At 39.0% G+C, this 12,311-nt stretch overlaps 1 protein-coding gene across 1 annotated transcript in view; it reads left to right on the top strand.

Annotated features, from left to right (window-relative positions):
- Window positions 1-12,311, top strand: part of sh3gl3a (SH3-domain GRB2-like 3a) — a 65,485-nt gene that overhangs the window by 884 nt on the left and 52,290 nt on the right. The gene's annotated exons all lie outside the window — the stretch shown is intronic.

The following is a 12,311-nucleotide window of genomic DNA, read 5'->3' as shown; positions in this document are numbered from 1 at the left end:
GTGAGTGGTTGCCAGACAAGGACATTGCTATGTGTTAGAAATCACACAGAATACCCTAACAACTGCAAAGCAAAACATTAAAAACCACTCTGAACACCTTTTCTATGTCGCACAAGTAAAAAAACCCATCTCCATATCTATGCAATATTTTGGTCCAAAAATATTTGGTTCTGCTCATAGTTTTTCTATCAGATTGAGGTCTTGACTTTATTGTCCATTTTGCCACAACTTTGAAAGGGTATGCTTGGTGTTATTGTCCATTTGGAAGACCCATTTGCGACTGAGCTTTAACTTCATGGCTGATGTCTTGAGATGTTGCTTCAATATGTCCACATAATTTTCCTTCCTCATGATACAATCTATTTTGTGAAGTGTACCAGTCGCTCTAGCAGCAAAGCACCCCCACAACATGTTGTTGCCACCACATGTCTCACGGTTGGGATGGTGTTCTTCATCTTGCAAGCCTCACCCTTTTTCCTCCAAACATAACGGTGGTCATTAGGGATGTGCCGATCCTGATCTCAAGTATTGGATCGGAGCCGATATGGGCATTTCTTAACTCATCTCTGTGGTAGAGAATGCAGGTTTTTGCCATCTTTTGGATTCACACTATGCCCTACCGTCTCGACACTACATTTCAGACAGGGCCTTACCAAAGCTGTACAGTAAGGTTTGTGACAACATACGAGGTGATTTAAAACATAATGTGACTGCTGGTAGTTTTACTACAGACTTTGTTGTGACTATTCAAGTCAAGCTGTTAACACCATTTGTAAGTGTATGCAAGATTTCTATTCATCCATACAGAACTCCGTGGATTTTTTACTTATTTTTGAACCTGAATATTAAAGTTAAAATAATCTATTACACCATTCTAAGTAGAAGTTGATTTTATATGTGAGTTTTATAAAAATGCTAGCTGCACTAAGTTGAATGCATTATGCTGAAGACATATTTTAGTAAATTTTTTTACTTAGTTATTTTTGTAAACAAGTAAAAAAAAAAACAGCCGTCAAGTCAAGTGGTTTTTATTGTCGTTCAACCATATACAGTTAGTACAGTACACAGTGAAACGAGACATTCCTCCAGGACCATGGTGCTACATAAAACAACATAGGACAAACACAGAACCACATGAGACAACACAGACTAAATGATATTTCTACATAATGTGCACGTGCAAACGCGTGCAAAAAGTACGCAACAGTACAATAAATTACAAAAAATTTACATGACAATGCCGACCAGTACACAGTAGTGCAAAAAGATGACAGTTTCTAAAACTGCAAAATGTAAACATAACATACTATGAAATAGTGTTCTATGCACATAGCAGTTATTGAGGTACACGTGTGTGTGTGTGTGTGTGTGTGTGTGTGTGTCAGTCAGTCCAGTCTATGAGTACTGAGGAGTCTGATGGCTTGGGGGAAGAAGCTGTTACACAGTCTGTCCGTGAGGGCCTGAATGCTTCAGTACCTCTTGCCAGACGGCAGAAGGGTGAAGAGTCTGTCTGAGGGGTGTGTGGAGTCATCCACAATGCTGGTTGCTTTGCGGATGCAGTGTTTTTTGTAAATGTATTTGATGGAGGGAAGAGAGACCAATGATCTTCTCAGCTGTCCTCACTATCCTCTGCAGGGCTTTATGGTTCAAAACTGTGCAAGTCCCAAACCAGGCAGTGATGCAGCTGCTCAGGATGCTCTCAATAGTCCCTCTATAGAATGTAGTGAGGATGGTGGTGGGAGATGTGCTTTCCTCAGCCTTCGAAGAAAGTAGAGACGCTGCTGGGCTTTCTTGGTAATAGAGCTGGTGTTGAGGGACCAGGTGAGGTTCTCCGCCAGGTGAACACCAAGGAATTTGGTGCTCTTGACGATCTCCACAGAGGAGCCGTCGATGTTCAGCGGAGAGTGGTCACTCTGTGCTCTCCTAAAGTCAACAACCATCTCTTTTGTTTTGTCCACATTCAGGGACAGGTTGTTGGCTCTACACCAGTCCGTTAGCCGCTGCACCTCCTCTCTGTATGCTGACTCGTCGTTCTTGCTGATGAGACCTACCACGGTCGTGTCATCAGCGAACTTAATGATGTAGTTCGAGCTGTGCATTGCTGCACAGTCGTGAGTCAGCAGAGTGAACAGCATTCAAACGTATGAGTCCTTTTTATCTAAGTGGGTGAGGGCCAGATGTAGGGTGGTGCGATGGCGTCGTCTGTTGAATGGTTTGGAAGATACATGAACTGCAGGGGATCTAGTGATGGGGGCAGCAGGGTCAAATACAAGTATCGGATTGGGACTCGGTATCAGCAGTTATTTAATATTTTAAAAATCAGATTGGGGGCCAAAAATGCTGATCGGGAGATCTCTAATGGTCATTATTAGGGCTGGGTATCGTTCCAAAATGTTCGATACCAATACCAGTTCCTAAACAATACTTTGGTTAGAAAAAAAATAAAAAACTCTGCAGGAAAACGACGAACCGCTGGTTGGACGCTAGGTGGTACTATGGAATCATTTTTGGTAAACATGGTGAGGGTTACATTTACACAATAAAGCAAGACACCTTGATTTCAAACTTTTAACTTTATTTATTTTAACTAAAAGTTCAAATGGAACTGGAAAAAATAAGTGCATTTAAAATGTGTTCAACTTTTTGAAAGATGGCTTTACAACAGTTATGAACATCTCTCTGGCAAATAAGCTTCATCAGTATATTCTCTACCCATCAGGTATTTCGTTATCCAGGAAAATATATCGTGTGTGAATAAATACATTTTGTTCCCTCCTTCCCAATTACATCGGAAACCTGATGGATTAGCGAATATTCTTGCTTTATTGATTTTGCATTGAAAATTTAATTATTTATTTAAAAAACGAAAACTTAAATCAAATACATTTCTAAATTCAAAGTGCACTCCAAACGAAACAAAAAAGCAAATAAATAAATAATAAAGTGATGATAGATAGATAGATGGATGGATGGATGGATGGATGGAAGGATGGATGCATGCACCTGCCTAGATCACCTGCACTTTTAGATTTGGGCACATCTAGTATGCTACATGCTTATCACTGATGTTGACGAGATTACATTTTTGTTGGCTTTTTTATAGCAGTTTTGGAGCAATGGATTCTTCATTGATGAGCAGCCTTTTAGTTTATGTCGATGTAGGACTTGTTTTACTGTGGCTATTGATACTTTTCTACCTGTTTACTCCAGAATCTTCACAAGGTCCTTTGCTGTTGTTCTGGAAAGTTTTTGCAATTTTTGCACCAAACTACGTTCATCTCTAGGAGACAGAATGTGTCTCCTTCCTGAGCAGAATGATGGCTGCATGGTCCCATGGTGTTTATACTTGCGTACTACTATTTCTTTGTCAAGCAAAGAGGCACTGAGTTTGAAGGTAGGCCTTAATATACATCCACAGGTATCTCCAATTAGAAGCTAATTGGCTAATTGCCTAAAGGCTTGACATAATTTTCTGGAATTTTCCAAGCTGCTTAAAGGCACAGTTAACTTGGTGTATATAAAATTCTGACCCACTGGAATTTTGATATAGTCAATTAAAAGAGAAACAATCTGTATGTATACAGTTGTTGGAAAAAATACTCATGTCATGCACAAAGTCGACTTTAAACTGTAAATCCCTAACCTTAAATATGAACAATAATAATAAGGATTATATCACATATTATCATGTCACAAAACAGAACTAACTTTCATATTTATGGGATGCATTTTGCCCATTGTTGGTTCTGTGGTTTGCACATTTAGGTGTACGAGTCAGAGATGTCCTGATATTCTTATGAAAGAGATCTTCAGCATGATTTTTTTATCTTTTCAAACATTCTACTCGCTGTTGACGTATTGAAATGTTGACAATGTTGAACAGGCATCAGCATGCACGGTGTTATGGTAAGCCATGTTATCACATAAGCAAGATAATAATCATTCCAGTCATAAACTGGACCTTAACAAAACAGAAAATTCATATTGTCATGTGTGGTCTCATATAAGCTGATCTCATAGTGTGACAGGTGTTTCCCATGTTTTTGTTTTGGAACACAACATTGTGCCCATCAGCAATTCTCCATCTCACTGTTATCACACACATACACACACACACACACACACACACACACACACACACACACACACACACACACACACACACACACACACACACAAACACAAAGGGTTTACATTTGGCTTAAACATTGGGAGGGGGTGGGGGGTGGTTGCAGCATGAAACATTTACATGTTTCCATTGATCATGGGATAAATAATGGAGGGGTTGCACTTGCCTGTTTTGATAATTGGGGGGGGGTTACCTTCCCCAGGGAATATATGCCTGTGTGCCACACACACACACACACACACACACACACACACATTTTTTGCAATATTGTTTTCTGTCCATGTGATCATTAATGAAATGACCCGTCAAACATCATAATCTCTTTATCGCTTGATTTTACCCCTCCTGCACATTGTTCCTGCACAAGGTCTTTGAAGTGCTTAAAGTGCCTGAATTTGGCTTTTAGAAATGTAAGATCTGGAATACCTGGAAAATCGCCTTGTTTTGTTAAAAAGTGCTTGATATTAAAACGGACCATTTCTTCTGTGTAATGTGTGTCCATCAAAAATGAGATTTATGTGATGAGAGTAATGTGTCTTTTAACAAACTTTGTTATTTACAGGCAGATAAAAATGTAAAAAGCATGGATGCGCAAAAAAAAAACAAGACTTCTCTCTCGTTAATAAATGAACCGCAATACCTGTGCGAGTCTGTAAAATGCGCGTTAGTCTCTTAAAGTGACAGTACCATTATAGCGCTTGTTTTACAAATGAATGTAAATTTTGTGTTATTACTTATAAATTGTACACATTATTTCAAACAGTGACAGCTCATATCATTATATACATTTTCAAGAAATAATATTAATTGATAGAATGTAGTATTTTTATATTTTTAAAAAGTTAAAATGTGATTATAATTATGTTACATATAATTAAAAAAATTAACATTTTCACATACTTTTTCAGGACAGGTCCTGTTCAGTTCAATTGCTTGTTCTGCATCTGATCAGCCTGAACTTTATTTTGATGAGAAATAACAATGTGCATTTTGCACAAGCATTTTTCAATTTGTCATTTAAGTGTTATCATTTAGAATCAAGATAATATCAAATCGTGAACCTCATATGTATATAGAACTGAATCGTGAGATAACCATGTCATCCCATACCTATTAAATTTATGATTTTTTATTACATTCACTTAAACATTAATTCAGTCAATCTACTCAGCAACAATTGCTGTTTGGTTGAAATATTTATTACCCCTTTCACTGTCATTTAAGAGCAAATGCTAAACATATTGAAACATAGGTTAAATATCAACAAGTGGTTGCAATATATCAATGTTTTTCTGTTAAATCAGTCTGTTTAGGGGCGAAGTATTTTTCACTAAATGTGAAGATCAGTTTTGCTCAAAAGAATATTTTAAAACCATATTTGGTGACCATTACCCAGAGTAATTATTATTATTTTTTTTAATGCTTTGGTTTGAAACTTTCCATCTTGGCTCTTAGTTTATTTATGTAACACAAAGTTCACTACTTGTCATTAGCTGACATCATTGTTTAAACAGAATTGTTTAGCTGATAAGAGCTGGGTAGGGAAGATACTTTTTATTATATTGTCGTGTTTTTCAATTAGCTTCATCAAATTATTCAACAAGTCACTGTATATTTGCATAATATGTGTCAGTGTCTCTTTTTTAAGGCAGTGCTTCATGAGAAAGCTGAACGAACCCCTAAAAAATGTATATAGTAAGCTTTAGGAAGTATTATCAGAGAAAAAGCACACCAGGAATCAGAGTAACTGTGTAACAGGTGTCAACATGAAACTGTGGGCATGTCTGATAGCATGGGTTAGCCTATTTGTAAACCTGGTGAAATGAATCACTGCCCTTGTATACATGAGTTAGTAAAATATGCCAATATTCTTTTTGTATTTCTTCAAAGATAAAAGAAAGAAGGAAATTGAACAAAAGAAGAGAACAAAAAAATCACAAAGTCTAGTTCAAATGATACATTTTACATGGGATATTTTCTATAACCTCATGTAATCTCTCAAATGGGGCATAGGGATAGTTCACCCAAAAATGAAAATTCTGTCATCATTTACTCACCCACATGTTTTCTAAACCCATATGATTTTCTTTCTTCCATGGAAAACAAAAGAAAATGATAGGTAGAATGTGAGAGACTGTCAGCCTCAGTCCCCATTCGCTGTCATTGAATGGAAAAATGAGTAGTGTCTACATTCTAATTTTCTCCTTGTGTTCCATGGAAGAAAGTAATATGGATTTGAACTAACGTGAGGTTGAGTACAACATGATCATACTGGAAGTTGTCATGTTTCTTCTTAATGTTCCAGTACCCTGACATACGACTCATGCCAAGTTACTGACAAGCACCATCTCCCATCAGACATTTTTGCATTGGTTTCAATGTGTTGACCTTCTGTGGGTCAACTGGATACGTGTTACATCAGCAGCAAGGGAGACTAGTGTACTCGTCCCGTATTGAAACCAGAAGTAATCACGTACACATAATCGGTAGAAAGCATCTCTATTTTCCCTCTAAGATGGCGTTTAGATTAGGTTTAGTGTTGTTATTGGGTTTCGGGGTAGAGTTAATAAAATACAGTTGAAGTCAGAAGTTTACTTACACCTTAGCCAAATACATTTAAACTCAGTTTTTCACAATTCCTTACATTTAATTGTAGAAAACATTCCTTGTCTTAGATCAGTTAGGATCATAACATTTCTTCAGCTTCTTCTATTTATAATAGGCTATTATTTGTATTCTTTCTTTTTTTCCTAACCAGATTAAGCTGTATATGTTTTGTCGACTGTGGATTGCTCTCCGTAATCATCCATATTGTCAAAAAAAAAAAAAAAAAAAAAAAAATGATAATCCTAAAAATTTAATTAATAATACAAAAAAGATGTCATTTGAATTGCAAATAAATGACAACAGCTTGATGCCTTAATGGCTAAGTAGTTGGGCTGGGTGATATTGTCAAAAAATCCCCCCCAAAAAATTTAAATATCCCATCCATTCTAAACATGTAGATTCAAAATAATTAATGCATAAAGTAAAAACATATTTAAAAATAACGAAAGCATGTTTTTCACTGAATGAACACATGAAAGAATAATATTTAATAATTTTTGTTGATATGCACATGTATACAACAATACAGTAATGAACACGTTTTTTTTTCAGGGTTAGTTTTTACCTAACTTTTTGAACCCAGTTGAATATTATTGTAGAACTGAATTATTATCGTAGATTATTGTTTTTAGGATTAGATTTGTTTGATATTTCCAACCCGATTTCATGAAAAGTCACACGAATTTGTGGTGTCTAAATCGTATGGTGTTGTACGATTTCGCTCATTTGAACAACTTCCGCGTGCGAGGCGTTAAGCACATGCTTATTAATATTATGCCCCAACCCAAACATCTTATATAAACCTAATCAAACAGTAGTGTGTAAGCATAATAGGAAGCATAAAGAGTATGTTGTGTGTGACAGTAGCGAGCAATTTTCACATTTTAGAAGGAACTGATTGAGAGAGATGTGATTGTTGTAAAAGTCTTATAAATACACACAACACAAGTCATATGATTACATATGATGTAAGCAACAGAGAAGAAAGAATGAAGAGTTCATCAAAAAGATGTTTATTTGCTCTTTTATAGGCCGAAATGGCCTTAAATGAAAAAATATCTGTATGTGAAATTAGAGGCAGCAACTGCATATTAAGCACTAGTGGTGCACTGATCAGGAAATTTGAGGCCGATCAAATTTTTAGATTACAGTAACACTTTACTGAAAGGCCAGAATGCCAGACAGGTTTTCACTGAGGAGCCAAGAATATGGTTATGGCACATTACAGTGGTAGGGATAGTGACGTGCCAAAGGTAACACAACGTCTCGTTCCTTCCATCGGGAAATGAGGTTACAACAGTAACCATGACGTCCCTCTTAAAAACGGCATGCACTACCTGAGGTCTGAGGGACCTCCGTCCAGGGTAGTGAGAGCGGCCGAGCGAGGGGGTCGGTTCCGGGCTGTAAAAGCTGCTCTCCATGAACTCCTCAGCTCATCATGCACTTCAGGGAAGAAATGTACCAGGGGGGCTTGGCTATGAGTGGCGCCCCTGGCCAGCGAAACCGATCGAGTAGGCGTGAGGGGGGGGCGGAGGTTTCCAGGCCACCTCATGCTCACAGCGGCCCGGGAAAGCATAGCGTACATCCGTGTGTCAGGATCAGACTGGTGGAGCGGACCTGAAGGTGGGAGTCGTGTGTCACACAGCTCGCTGATCACACAACCGTTTGGCTCCGATGAAAAAATCTGTCTGGCGTTCACTTGCCCGCTGCCTTTATACCCGTATGTCTGGGGTGGGGCATGCAAATTCTGTCTGCAAACTTGACATTGGCCTTTTCTCAAGTTCAAGTTCAGAGGTACGCAAGGCTCTCAGAAGAGACCCCTTGTGTCACTACAATCGACACAATGTTGAGTGAGTGACAGAAGGGAAACTGTTATTAATAGTTCTGTTGTCAATATCTAAAGGTCATTGTGACATACTGGAAAGCAGTAAAAAACATGAGAGCATCACACACAGCAGAGATACTTTCAAAAATAAGAAAAATCATTACAAGCTCTAAAACTGCACCAGTGAGAAATCATTAATATCTATGATTTGTTTGTCTTTGGCATCTTGTTGTAACACAAATCACTAATTATTAAGCAAATGTGTGAAGAAGCGGTGCCGTTATTGAAGGTTAAACAGTTGCATCTGTTATTAGTGGTATTGTGACTAATATTAATCTGATTTAAATTGGGATCCTCACAGAATAGCGCTGATATGAGGGACTGATGAGATATTGAGAGTGCGTATGTTTGATTGACACAGAGAGAGCTCGTGTTGAAGGGAGTAAAGCTAAAAGTGATCATGATCGCTCATATAGTCTTTATCGCTCAACACAACGTCTGATTGTCATGACTCACAACATGTATCATGTATTTGCATGTTTATTTGTTGTTTAATTCGTTTTTATACCATTAGCAGCCTCTTTATCCTCTTCCTGGTCACTGTGCAATGAGGCAGAATACTATAATGAAAATGAGCAGCTTAATATTCATACATGTGATGTCTGAAAGTTTAAATTTGTGAATGCTTCATTTCCAACAATTCACTCTCCAGAGGCCACACTGTCATGCATTTAGGGCTGAGAAAGCTCTCATTCATTAGAGGAGCAGTGTATGTGTGATTTCCTGCATGCTCCAAAAAAGAATCGGCTGATCACGGATTTAAGACGAATATCGTCTGATTTCGATTGGTGACCGATCAAACGGTGCACCCCTACTAGTAGTGGTGACAAAGTCTGAATATAGGTATATTATGAAACTTTTTTTGTCCTGCACAGAAACCGACAAATTAAAAAAGTTTAATATTTTTAAATAGCCTATATTGAGGACTGGTGTCCATTTAAGACTTTCAATCCTTTTCAAGTTCCTCCTTATGCAACAGTTGGAAACCAAAGTGCAAAGTACAGTGAAAGGATAATGCATGTTATGCATGTGAAATTTAGGCTGCATGCTACCAGTCCTCTGGTTGAGAGAAAACTTGTGATAAATCAGAAAACAATGGTTTCTCTGCAGAAAGTAGACTTATCAGCAGGCGTGTGTTCACAGTTCTTCAGCTCGGTAACTGTCACATTCATTATTGATTATGTCCTATCGATCAAAGCAGCCACTCCTGTGGAGGAACTTCATTCTTACCAGGCCGATCCATGTTTATTACTCACATTATTCAACGTATGCGCATGAGAACCGAACAAGAAGGTCTAAAATACTTAAATACCATTCTCGTTTATTTCAATAGCAGTTGTCATTGTGACTCATCACTTGCCAATGGCAGCAGAGAGGGAGTCCATTTCACGCTTTAAGAGTGCAATCTATTGCTTGAAAAATATGTACTTTAAAACTACACTAGGGAACTTTGGGCTGTCTATCAACATTTGTGGCTAAAATTGCAAGTAACTTGCAGAGGAACATCTTACATCAGTTGTATTTCGGCCCTGCTTTTCTGCAAAGATGATGGTTTGACATCACCAGGACTTTGCCTTTGATCACTTGGAGATATTTACCTGCAGAGCCGGAGTCATAACGTGCTATTGGTGTACGAACCCAGGTGTATGAACCCGCTATGCCCAGGAACATTTGCCTTTACACAATCGTTAAAAGTAAAACCCTGTATGTAGTCGGACCCAGTACGTGTGCTAACGTGCCCTGTACTGGGATAAGTGCTCCACAGGTCTCGGTAACCTCATGTGATGTATCTTCCCATGGTACGGTCTCCTTTTTTTGGTAGACCCGCATCTCCCTTGGCAGAGCCCTTCACTTTTATACCCTCCACTTCAGGGTGTGGCCTTCATGGGGTATTTTCCCCCTGAAAGTATATGAATAGAAAAGACACCTTCCCCAGGGGATTTTATGAGCATTTAAAGGCCTCAGCCAAATCATATTTTCTGTGGAGAGAAAAACTCAGAGAGAAAAGGCCGGTGCGGCCTGGTTGTTGGGAATTACATGAGATTTTGGGGCATCTGGGGAGGCTACGTGCAGTCCGAGTGCATCTGTTCCTACGCTCACAGTAGCTTGCCTACACCTGCATCGGCAGTTCATGTAACACAGTTCAGCCAATGTGGCGTTACGTATAGGGACCCATAGTGTCACTACATCGACACAAGGTCGAGTGAGTGACAGAAGGGGTGAAGTTGTGTCCCTCTTGCCACAGGATGAACTACACTGCTGTATTAATTGATTGAAAAACTATTGGCTGATTAATTGGTCATCAGCCTTTCGTGTCCTTAATCTGCAGCGGCTTATTTATCTTATCGTGGCCGGTTTCGCGGCCGATCCACTGGCCTGCTCGGTTTTCCCGATGGCCATTCCCACCCTGATCGGCCACGAAGTATGTCGTCCCGATATGCCAGATTACCAGTCCAGCCCTGATTAAACATTTCTTCCTGTTGGCCAATTTAAAGACATACAGAGTAACTGTCCATCTGTCTGTCTGAATAGTCCAGCTAAAATTCTAGATAATTAAGGTTGAGCACTGATTGAAATTCCATTATTGTCAACTAAAGCATTATTTGATAAACATTATATACATATTTAATTTAAAACAGCTCACAACAGCTGGTGGTACCTCACTTTCTAAGATTTTTAGCCAAGGGGAAGAGGCCCTTTCTACACTTCACTCTGACAAGCTTATTAAGTGACTCTTTACTGAAATGTTTTTAAAAGCCTATCCACTCCTGAGGAGCTGCACTTGATGTATGGGTTCATTTCAAGTCTCTGGCTTGGTTAAGGAATAGAACAAAACTGGCAAAAGAGGGCAGAATTTTACCATTTCAACACTTAAAACTTTGGTTGGTGCAATGGTTAAATACAACAAGTGTAATTTATATAAACTACCTTTTTAGCCAAAAATGGGAATAAATAAACACTATCTGACAGCCAGGTACAGTAATAATCATATTTAATAATAATTTAAAATATATTTTTTCAAATGTATCAAGCGACATACGAAGAATAAATAACAGTAATTTTCTAGGTTGACCTAGAACCAATCACCAAATTAAAAAGGCCCCTTTTACTGCAGTTTTTACTGTAGTCACACTGAATTTTAGCGTGTAATGTATTTAAGTTAAAAAAAAAAGAAAGTAGAGACACTGCTGGGCTTTCTTGGTGATAGAGCTGGTGTTGAGAGACCAGGTGAGGTTCTCCACCAGGTGAACACAAAGGAATTTGGTGCTCTTGACGATCTCCACAGAGAAGCCGTCGATGTTCAGCGGAGAGTGGTCACTCTGTGCTCTCCTAAAGTCAACAACCATCTCTTTTGTTTTGTCCACATTCAGGGACAGGTTGTTGGCTCTACACCAGTCCGTTAGCCGCTGCACCTCCTCTCTGTATGATGACTCGTCGTTCTTGCTGATGAGACCCACCACGGTCGTGTCATCGGCGAACTTGATGATGTGGTTCGAGCTGTGCATTGCTGCACAGTCGTGAGTCAGCAGAGTGAACAGCAGTGGACTGAGCACACAGCCATAGGGGGCCCCAGTGCTCAGTGTGGTGGTGGTGAAAATGCTGTTCCTGATCCGGACTGACTGATGTCTCCCAGTCAGGAAGTCCAGGATCCAGTTGCAGAGGGAGGTGTCCAGGCCCAGCAGGTTCAGC

This window comes from Xyrauchen texanus, chromosome 1 (assembly GCF_025860055.1).
Source record: "Xyrauchen texanus isolate HMW12.3.18 chromosome 1, RBS_HiC_50CHRs, whole genome shotgun sequence".
In the NCBI taxonomy this organism is placed as follows: domain Eukaryota; kingdom Metazoa; phylum Chordata; class Actinopteri; order Cypriniformes; family Catostomidae; genus Xyrauchen; species Xyrauchen texanus.
Note: the sequence above shows the minus strand (reverse complement) of the source record. Positions and strands in the feature narration are given on the sequence as shown.